Below are 11,188 nucleotides of genomic sequence, written 5' to 3'. Positions count from 1 at the left end.
GCTTCTGTCACCAGCTTGACGCATATGTGGACAACTGATTGGGCACTCCACAAAGGTCCCTCACTGACCCCTGGAAAGAGCCGGAGGCATAGAAGTTGAGGGCCACCGTGACCTTCAGAGCCACTGGCATGGAGTGACCACCCACACAGTTGGAGGTGATCTCAGGCCCAAACATCTGACAAATGGAGGTCACAGTCTCCCTAGAGAGGCGGAGCCTTTCGGCATTGCACCTCGGACATATTGAGATAGCTGCATCGCTGTCTGTAAACCCTGGCAGCAGGATAGTGGCGTCTTCTGTGGCCCCTTCCGCCTTGAACTACCTGCTGGCCCTGCGCACCATGTGCTTGCACTTCACCTCCCTCAGGTCCCTCCCCTGGAAGCTGCATTGGGACACCTGGCCTCCCCTCCATTCTGCCCCTCTTTTCCTTCTCAGAGGAGGTGCCACCAGCAGAGACCACAAGTCCCATTCCCAGGGTAATGGAAGGCTGTCTGATACCTGGATGGGTCCAGATGGTCAAAATCCTCCAGGGGCCTTGGAGACACCAATGAGTCCTGAAATGGAGCCTAGAAATGCTAAGAATGAAGCTCAGGATGGAGATGAAGTTCAAATAAGCAACCAGCAGCAAACTATATCCTAAATTCCTCACTACTCGCAATGGCAATGCTGCTGCCTTTGGATGAGGTTTTGCAAAATATGGGCTGCCTACCTGCCCATTTTGGACGAGCATGAACTCGCATAGGCAACATAAAATCGGGTTCAATTGGGTTTTTAATGGCCTTAACTGGCCTCTTAATTGATGGCGGGCGAAGCTCCGACTCCCGCGCGCAGTCGCCGACGTGAAGATTGCGCGCATACGGGATGATGTCGGGACGTTCTCCAGACTTCTTCTTGCGCTATTTTACACCCAATCGGATCGGGTGCACACCTCCCGCGAGGTGGAAAATTCTGTCCCGTGTTTCTAATGCCGCATGCAACATTTCCATCATGCTGTGATACATTCTTGCAATAAAAAGCACATGTAGAGATCTTTTGATTCCCAAAATGACTGGACAATATAACTCAGCATCCTTTATGCATGGTGAAAAACGGGGGAATTCAAACACCATATTAACATGAAACAGATAAACGGCAACCCAAATATACCTGTAAATTCTCAAGGATATTAAACTGAAAATAAGGCTTTGGTATGGAGTCAGATATGTTCACAAGACCATGACAAGCATCTTATTTTCTTCATGTAATTGTTGATATTAAATTACTTATTTTGAATAATTATATATGATTAATTTTAAAAGCTCCACCATTAGTGACCATGCGTTCAGTTGCCAAGGTCCTAAGCTCTGGAATTTCCTCCCTGTGTCTCTCTACATTGGTTTCTTTCTTTAAGACACCCCTTAAAACCTACCTCTTTGATCAGGCATTTGGTCACCTGACCTGCTACTCGGTGTCATAGTTTCTTTGGTTATGCCCCTGTGAAGCTTTATAAATACAAGTTACTGTTGTTGATCAGAAACAAAGGCCGGGATTTTCCTGTCCTGTCCATGGCAGGAATCATTGCAGGCAGGACGGGAAATTTGACAGACTAGCCAAAGGTCCGTTGACTTCGGGTGGGAATTTCGGAAAATCCCAGCCAAAGCTAATTCACCATTATAATTGGTTCTTATTTTTTTCCTTCAGTTTGGAAGAAGATTCCCCAAAATATTATCCGATATTATCCCTTCATAGGTTCTGACTGACCTGCTGTGTTTTCAACATTTTCTGTTTTGATTTCAGGTTCTCATGGCTGGATTTATCCCGCCCCTGGATGCATGGCTGTAGGCGCGATACTGGGAAAATAGTGGGGAGCCGCATGGGATATTTCCCCATGTATTCCCGCCTCTGGAGGGATATCCCGGGGAGGGCTGGCATTAGGGTGGGGGGTGGGGGGTGGGGGTTGGGGGGGCGCGTGTATCCTGCCTGCTTTCAAATGCATCCCAGCGAAACCTGGGTGTCCGTGGGATCATGTTGGGTCAGGGATTTAACCCCATGCCGGCACTGGAACCCCCAATTCCTAGCCTGGTCGTTAAAGTTCTGCCTGTATACTGGAATTTAACAGCTAAGGTCAAGAAAGGCAAAGCTTTTACTTCAAAATGTTATTATGTTGTGATGTTTGATGTCAATAAAGATCAGTTATTAAATTCATAAAACTGCTGGATCTCTTATGTGGTCTGGAAAACCATGGGGGCCTGCTTAAAAGAAAAAGGAAAACAGAAATTCCATTGTGGCTCAGCGTAAGAGCCCAAAGCACTAATATGTAAAATCATAATTTACCTTGATAAAATAACAAATTATGCTCGACCGTAAAACTGCCTTTCCTGTTAGAGGAACCTTTGGGCCATGAGCCCTCACCTTTGATGGCCGTCTGGGTCAACTTAATCCAAGGGTCCTCACCTTAGACCCTTGCAAAATCTGAAGTGTGTTTTACGTTTAAGTTTATTTATCTAGCCATGCAGATTCCGCACTTCTAAAGCAATTCTGATCTTCTTGGTTACTGATCTGCCTTGTTGTTCTCATTGGCCTTGGGGGAGTTTGGACTGCATAAAGCAGTAGCATTCTTGAAGCTGGAAACCAACTAAAACCAAAGTTCAGACTGATCAAAAACATTGCTTTTCAGAGTTGCACATAAGCTTCAGCCAAAACAAATCTACAGCAGCATCTGTAACTTAAAATGTAATTCAAAGTTTTTTCCCACTTCTGAGTGAGCAACCATAAATTGGAATGAACACACTTATTTAACCAAATTCATACCTTCATGCAAATTAGAACTATTGAACCCCGTAATGGGCTATGATTGCAAAAGCGCCAAATCTTTGTGTGATATTTCTAGGTGCAAGCCCCACACAGTTTAAATCAGTTCAAAAAACAAAAAAAAAGAATTACTCAAGTATTTTACAAGTAACACATGGATACATACAAAAAAAAAACAAATAACACACCTATAGCAGCACAGACTTTGCAGAAAATATATTTATTAAAATGCATAAAATACTTCAAACATTAAAGACAACACTACAGAGGGTTAAATGACTTTTAACCCTGTGCATAGAACGGAGAGTGAGTACACTGGCAGTGACAACAATCCACACAGGTACTTTTTAAAGGCAGGCTTTTAAACAAAAGGAATGCTGTAAGTGATTAAACATTCATAGTTAGTGAGCTTCCACAAATTTATGCACACTTTCACACAAGCTTCAATTCCAGCACCCTTTATGGTTTCCTTTCACTCAATAATTTTTATGTTCATTTTTCCCAGCACAGAAGCAAACAAAGAATCAATATAACATTAGCTTCTGTGCCGGCTGCATCTTTAAGTCCTTTCTTTTACTGTTTGAACTGTTGTCAGTTGTCTCAGCGACTCATTTTGGTTCTCTAAATCTTCGTTCTTTCCTTTTATTTGCAGAGTTCCCAGAGCTTGTGCTGCTGCTACTGTAGTCCCTGCCTGGATTTGGGTTCATATAGAGCTAAGATCACCATTCCTGGTTTCTAGCTTCTGGTATTCCTTTCCCTCTCTGTTTCATCTCTTTGGTAGTTGTTATCCCTTATATCAACATGTTGTGCGCAAACGTGCAAACACTGCCTGCATTTAGAATACCTCACATTAAGACCAGACAAACAGGGTTATAACCATGACACAATTGGCTTGTCCGGCTTTATTATTCTTTCCTTTTGAGTTTCTTTCATCACATTTCAATGAGATCACCCCATAGGAATAATTTGTTTTCTCCTTCTTGAAAGGGCCTTCAACTCCCATGTTTCTTAACATAGTTCTTCACCCACAACCTCCAAGTTCCCAGAGTTAGTTCTGCTCTAACCCATGTTCTTGATTGTGGCTCACATCCATCTTTCTCATTTACCCACAGCCTAGTTCCAAATGCTGTTAACCCTTTATTGACCCATCTGTTTGCTCTTAAAGAATCTCTAAAGTAGCTTGGCTTATTCACCTCACATCGTCCACGCTCCAAAGGAGTTCATTGGCATAAAAGGGATGGCTGGGAAGGGATTTCGACTTCCCCCTCAAAGGAATATGACAAGAGCCAGGAGAATTGTGAGGCCATGTGCTCCTATTGGCTGAATAGTAGAATTGGGACCTGCTTGAGGGTCCAGAGCAAGATTGTGTCCTGACTTACTGAAATACTTCTATATTTAGAAAATATTTTAAAGCACCCTCCTTTGCAAACCCCATCATGGTGCCACCTGCCTTTGAAGATTGTTCAGCAGTCGGCTCCCAGAGCTCGGTGCCACTAATTGGTCACCGAACTCACTGCCAGCTCAATTAGGGCATCTGCATATGAACACAGAATTGCATGAGCGATGGAGGAATGGGACCCAGAAATAATCCGAAAGTTGGGATTCCCAACCCCGGGTTAAAAATCCTGGCCCAGGTTCAAATTACCCCCGTGCTATGTGAGTTTAAAAGCACAAAACCTGAAATTGCAGGGCCACTGAACTTTATTATCATGGGCTGAGGTTTTCAGTCAGCAGTGAACCAAAGGCACTCACCACTGACCACAAAGTAATTCCACCCCTACTGCCATGCAGTGGTACTGCAACGGGTTGCAGCATTCTTTGCTGGCCATTCACAGCCTTTTTTTATTCTTTAATGGGATGTGGGTGTCACTGGCAGGTCCATCCCTAATTGCCCTTGAACTGAGTAGGTTGTTAGGCCTTTTCAGAGGGCATTTACAAGTCAACCACAGTGCAATGGGTCTGGAGTAACATGTAGGCCAGACAAGGTAAGTGTGGTAAAGTAGAGTGCTATGTACCTTTAAGAGAACGTAGTTAGCTGGCCATGTGACTGTATTGACCAATCGCTACACAGCACAGGCTTCTTGGGTGACAGGAAGTCCAGAACTGGAAGTGATTGAAGAAGTACACATAGGCTGAGACAGCATTTTAAAAACAAAGGTAGAAATCACAAAATCTGTCTCGTTGAAGAACCAGAGGAAGCATAATCTGAATTTTATTCATTATACAACCTGAAAGTGAGTAGAACTGAGTCAATCCATTAGTCATTAGTGTCAATGAACAACCCATCAAGACAGAGATCAATACTGGGGCATCAATGTCTGTCATAGAAGAATGTACAAGAATGCTCCACTCCAGTTAATTAACGTGTACACCCTGGTACAAAAGGCCGAGTGGCTGGTGACCTCCAGGCCGGTCATTCTGGGTGGTGACTTCAACTGCATCATCGATGCGGCTGGATGATCGGGCAGGGCGAACAGCAGATTGGACGGTACGTCCAGATCCCTGATGGAAACAGTTAAGGATGCCAAGCTGTGCGACGTCTTCAGCAACCCTGCAGACGGAGCGCAGCATAGATACACCTGGTCGTGGCCAGACGGGTCTATCCATTCCAGGATAGATTTCCTGTTTGTGTCCCGCGCGTTCGCAGTCAGATCCACCGACGTCAAGCCGATGTTCTCTGACCACTGCCTCCTACTGGCTGACTGTCACTTATTGGAAGACCAGAGGTGGGCAGGGGGGGCATGGAAGCTAAAAGTGCAACTGCTGACCCCAGAGAACATTGAGGAGCTCAAGAGGGATTACAAAGGTTGGAGAACCGTGAAACCCCTCTTTGAGTCCCTGACACGCTGGTGGGAAGCGGTCAAGGGAAACATCAAGAGGTTTTTTCATCCTCAAAGATGTCCAGAAAGCTAGAAAGGAACAGAGTAAAATGTCCCAACTCCAGAAAAACATGCAGAATCTGCTCCGGCTGCAGTCAATGGGGGTCGATGTCAAGGAGGAACTCCAAGAGGTGAAGAGCCAGCAAGCTTCGCTTTTTGCCTTGGAGGCCTCCAAGATCATCTTCCGGTCCAGAGTCCGCTCCGTGGAGCAGGATGAGACATGCTCACGTTTCTTCTTCCAAAAGGTACACAGAGAGAGCTCTGCGATCAGCAGCCTGAAGGAAGAAGACAGCTCAGTAAAGTCATCACAGTCTGACATTTTGAGGATCAGCAAATCCTTTTATGCCGGATTGTATGACGTAAAGCCCACAGACAGCACAGCCTCCCAGTCCTTCCTGTCTTCTATCACGGAGGTCTTAGACGACAGTACACGGGAGAGCCTGGACAAACCGCTAACTCCTGATGAACTGACTAAGGCCCTTGACTCCTTCGAGAAGAGTAAAACTCCCGGAAGCGATGGCTTGCCGGCAGAGTTCTGTTTGGCTCTGTGGGACTGGATAGGCCCAGACCTGCTAGAAGTGTACGAGAGTATGCTCCTGGCTGGCAGCATGTCAGAATCCATGAGGAAAGGCATCATCACCCTCATCTACAAGCACAAGGGGGAAAGGGAGAAAATTAGAAATTGGCGACCCATTTCACTGTTGAATGTGGACTATAAGATTCTGTCCAAGGTCATTGCCAATCAGGTCAAGTCCACTCTGGAATTGGTGATCCACCCTGACCAGACCTGCACTGTGCTGGGCAGGAAGATCTCTGACAGCCTTGCGCTGCTCAGGGATACGATTGCCTATGTGCAGGACAGGGGTGTGGACACCTGCCACATAAGCCTGAATCAGGAGAAGGCCTTTGACAGAATATCGCACACCTACATGGTGGATGTGCTCTCCAAAATGGGGTCTGGGGAGGGAATTCGCAATTGGATCCAACCGCTCTACACTAACATCAGTAGCACAGTCTCAATCAGTGGGTGGGAATCAGATAGCTTTCCGATTAAATCTGGAGTCAGGCAGGGCCGCCCTCTCCCCCCTGTCCTGTTTGTGTGTTGCATACAACCCTTTGCTGAGTCCATCAGGAAGGATCCGGGCATAAGAGGAGTGACAATCCCAGGCAGTGGAGGCACTCAGGTCAAAGCCTCCCTGTACATGGACATGTCGCTATCTTCTGCTCGGATCCGCTATCGGTGCGCAGACTGATCCACATCTGCGACCAGTTCGAATCGTGGGAAGAGTGAGGCCATGTTATTTGGGAACTGGGCTGACCGATCCTTCGTCCCCTTCACCGCCAGGGCTGACGGCCTGAAGGTGCTGGGGATATGGTTCGGAGGGACCGGGGCATGCGTTAGAAACTGGAAGGAGCGAGTGTCTATGGTGAAAAGGAAACTGGGCATGTGGGGGTGACGCTCCCTCTCCATTGTGGGTAAGAACCTGGTCATCAGGTGTGAGGCACTCTCGCTGTTGCTGTACGTGGCGCAGGTCTGGCCCATTCCAGACTCCTGCGCGATGGCGATCATCCAAGCCATCTTTTGCTTTATCTGGAGGTCGAAAATGGATCGTGTCCGCAGGGACGCGATGTACAAGCCTCTAGATAAAAGGGGAAAAAACGTGTCCAACATCGCCCTCATACTGATGGCCACCTTTGTGTGCGGCTGCATCAAGCTGTGCGTAGACCCTCAGTACACAAACACCAAGTGTCACTATGTGCTGAGGTTCTACCTGTCCCCGGTGTTGCGAAGGATGGGTCTGGCCACGCTGCCGCGGAACGCTCCAAGTAGTTGGACCGTGCCGCACCACCTGTCCCTGGTGGAAAAATTTATGCAGAGAAACACCTTTGACCCCAAGTCCATCAGGCAGTGGTCAGCACATAACATCTTAGGGGCCCTGCGGGAAAAGGAGAGGGTGGATCCTGTGGGATGGTTCCCCGAGCAGACTGTCAAAGTCATTTGGCAGAATGCCTCATTGCCAGAACTTTCCAACAAGCACCAAGACATAGCTTGGCTGGTGGTGAGAAAGGCCCTCCCCGTCAGATCCTTCCAACATGCCAGGAGTCTCACCCCCTCTGCACGTTGCCCTCGAGGTGGCTGTGGTGGGGACAAGGCCATTGTTCACCTCCTTATGGATTGTGCCTTTGCAAAGAAGGTCTGGAGAGAGATGCAGTGGTTTCTGTCGAGGTTCATCCCGAGCAGTTCTGTGACACAGGACTCTGTGCTCTACGGGCTGTTGCCAGGGACACACACTGAGACAAACATCAACTACAGCTGGAGGATCATCAACTTGCTCTTTGATCTGCCCGAAACTTGTTGGTCTTCCAGCGCAAAGAGTTGTCCCCGACCGAGTGTTGCAGACTGGCACATTCCAAAGTCCAGGACTACGTGTTGAGGGACGCACTAAAGCTTGGGGCAGCAACCGCAAAGGCGCAATGGGGAAAAGTCGCTGTCTAAGACCTTTCTGCCACAGTGCACCGAGAGGCTGGGAACTGTTGAGAGCCCCTCGGGCTGTACAGCTCAAAATGAATGTTTGCAGTGAATACTAAGTGTATTATAAATGTATTGAAGCACCTCAGGGTGCAAAATGATGTATGTTGATAACTCCAATACCTTTGTCTGATTGTCTGCATTGACCATATTGAAATGATTGTAATATTCAAAACAAAAACAGAATTACCTGGAAAAACTCAGCAGGTCTGGCAGCATCGGCGGAGAAGAAATCAGTTAACGTTTCGAGCCTTCATGGCCCTTCGGCAGAACTGAAGCGATTGTAATATTCATTGATTGTCTTGATGCACCTTGTGATACATGTGTATAAGTTGAATCTGATTGTACTTATGTGATGGTGATTTTGAAATGGTTTGGAATGTTCTTCCAGATATTTTATGAATAAATTATATTTTTCAAAAAAAAAGTCTCTCATAGAAGAACATACTTTCAGATACTTCAATAAAGGAGTCTATCCTTTAAGTTTGGCACTAAATTAAAAACATATACAGGCAAAGAAATAAAGATGAAAGGGATATGTCAAGTCCTGGTGCAGTATGGGAGTCAGTCTGCAAATTTACCCCTTATGATAGTAACTGGAGCGGACCCCAGTTTAATTGGCCACAACTGGCTCAAAAAAGATTAAATTGCAATGGGCCAAGATTTTTCAAATCAGAATGAGAAACGTACAGGAATTGTTACAAAAGTACGCTTCCATTTTCAGTGATGAGCTAGGAATGATTCATGGGCTAAAAGCCAAAATGCATATAGACCCTAACATGACCCCCAGACTTATCAGAGCCAGACCAGTCCCTTATGCTTTGTGGGACAGGGTCAAGACCAAGGTAAACAGGCTGGAAAAGTTGGGTATCTTACAACCAGTGCAATTTTCCAAGTGGGCGGCACCCATAGTACCCGTACTGAAGCCAGACCAAAGTGTTCGCTTATGCGGTGACTATAAATTAGCTGTAAACAGAGTGGCCAAACTTGATGGATACCCGATACCGAAGGTTGACGAATTATATTTGAAATTGGCAGGAGGCATCACATATTCAAAACTCGACATGAGCCACGGCTACCAGCAGGTAGATTTGGAAGAAGGCTGTAGGAAATTCGCGACTATCAGTACACATCGAGGATTGTATCAATATACATGACTACCCTTTGTGGTCTCACCAGTGTGTGCTATTTTCCAGCGTACCATGGAAAATCTGCTTCAGGGACTGCCCCATGTCGTTGTTTATCTGGATGATGTCTTAGTCACTGGACGAATTGACGAAGAACACTTAGCTAATTTGGAGGAGGTGCTGAAACACTTCTCACAAGCGGGAGTGCGCTTGAAGCGAGAAAAATGTCTTTTCCAAGCCAAAGAGGTAGTTTTCTTGGGTCATAAGGTTGACGTGTAGGGTCTACATCCCATAGAAGAAAACATCAAGGCTATTCGCGAGGCACCTGCACTGAGAAACACTACAGAACTAAAGGCCTTCTTAGGCATGATTGTCATGAAGCTATTAATGTATATAATATTTTGGAAACTATTTTTCTTTTAAAATAGAGGTTTAGTCAGTTGGTATGTCTTAATGGATTAAAGCCAGCTAGTCTGGGTGCTTTGATGTGTACTAGTTCTGATATGTAAGAGAGATAGCGTGCATTTGCATTTTTTGAACAGAGTGTTCAAGAAGTGGGGCGAAAATTTGATGCCTATCTAGCAGCTACCAAGCAATATGTTTATATTACTAATAAAATTGGTACTATGAAAGGGGTTTCATTGTTAAAAGTTGAAGTTCAAAGAGGCTGGTGAGACAATGTGAATTTGAATTCAATCAGTGGTGGTAGGTATAATTTCAGCAGTTTTCGGGTGTGCAGAGCAGAGGCAATGTGAGATCAAAAGGCAGCTGCAAGCCTCCAACTGGTTCCACAGGAACCAAGTGAAATAACCTCATTTTGAATTTGTAAGGTGAAAATGCTTTGCCTGGTGTTTGGTTAAGTCTATGGGTTGCTGTTGCCTTAATAGAGATTAGTTGGAAATTTGTTAAAAGTTATGATGTAATGATTTGTAGCCATGTGTATATCTATTCTGACCTGTGTAAATTAATAAAACATTTCCTTTGGTTTAATGTAAACCTCAAGAATCGGTGGTCTGATTCCTGAATTTAGAGTCACATCTCAAACATTACACTTAAAATTATAGATTATGATAGTTGTTTAAAGTTTCCCTCTGGGATTTTTAAATAACTCACATGTACCAACTGCATCAGTCACAACAATTGATAAACTACTATGGGCGATTTCTCCCAAATCTATCAACCGTACTGGCTCCTTAAGAAAAACCATAAATGGTTTTGGCAAGCTCCACACCAGAATGCGTTTCTGAAGGTAAAGTAATTGTTAAGATCATCAGTCCCACCGGTCCACTTTGATCCAAAGAAAGATTTGATTTTAACTTACGATGCATCTCCTTATGGAGCAGGGGCTGTACTTTCATGGCGGATGGCTCCGAACGACCCATTGGTTATACATCTCGCACACTCAGTGCTGCAGAGTGACAATATTCTCAAATTGAGAAGGAGGGTTTGTCTGTTGTGTTTGGTGTTTGGAAATTCCATCAACACCTCCACACTCGCCATTTTCACATTATATCTGACCACAAGTCTCTGCTGAGGATTATTTGGAGAGGAAATGGCGATACCCCCATCGCTCACATTCAGAGATGGGCACTGATATTGGCTGCTTACGAATACACTTTTATTCACCGATCAGGAAGCCAGATTGCATATGATGAAGCGCTGAGCCGCCTCACCCTACCAGGAACTTGTCTTAGTATTAAACTTTTTGAATTCCTGTCCTGTCCAGGCCAAACAAATCAGTGAGTGGACAAGCCGAGATCCACTTTTATCTCACGTCCGGGAGCAGGTCTTGAATGGATGGTCAGGCGAGCCAAAGTCTGATGACATGAATCCTTATTTCAATTGCAGATATGAACTCACCTGC

The sequence above is a fragment of the Cetorhinus maximus genome, chromosome 1 (assembly GCF_964194155.1).
Source record: "Cetorhinus maximus chromosome 1, sCetMax3.hap1.1, whole genome shotgun sequence".
NCBI classification, from domain to species: Eukaryota; Metazoa; Chordata; class Chondrichthyes; order Lamniformes; family Cetorhinidae; genus Cetorhinus; species Cetorhinus maximus.
Note: the sequence above shows the minus strand (reverse complement) of the source record.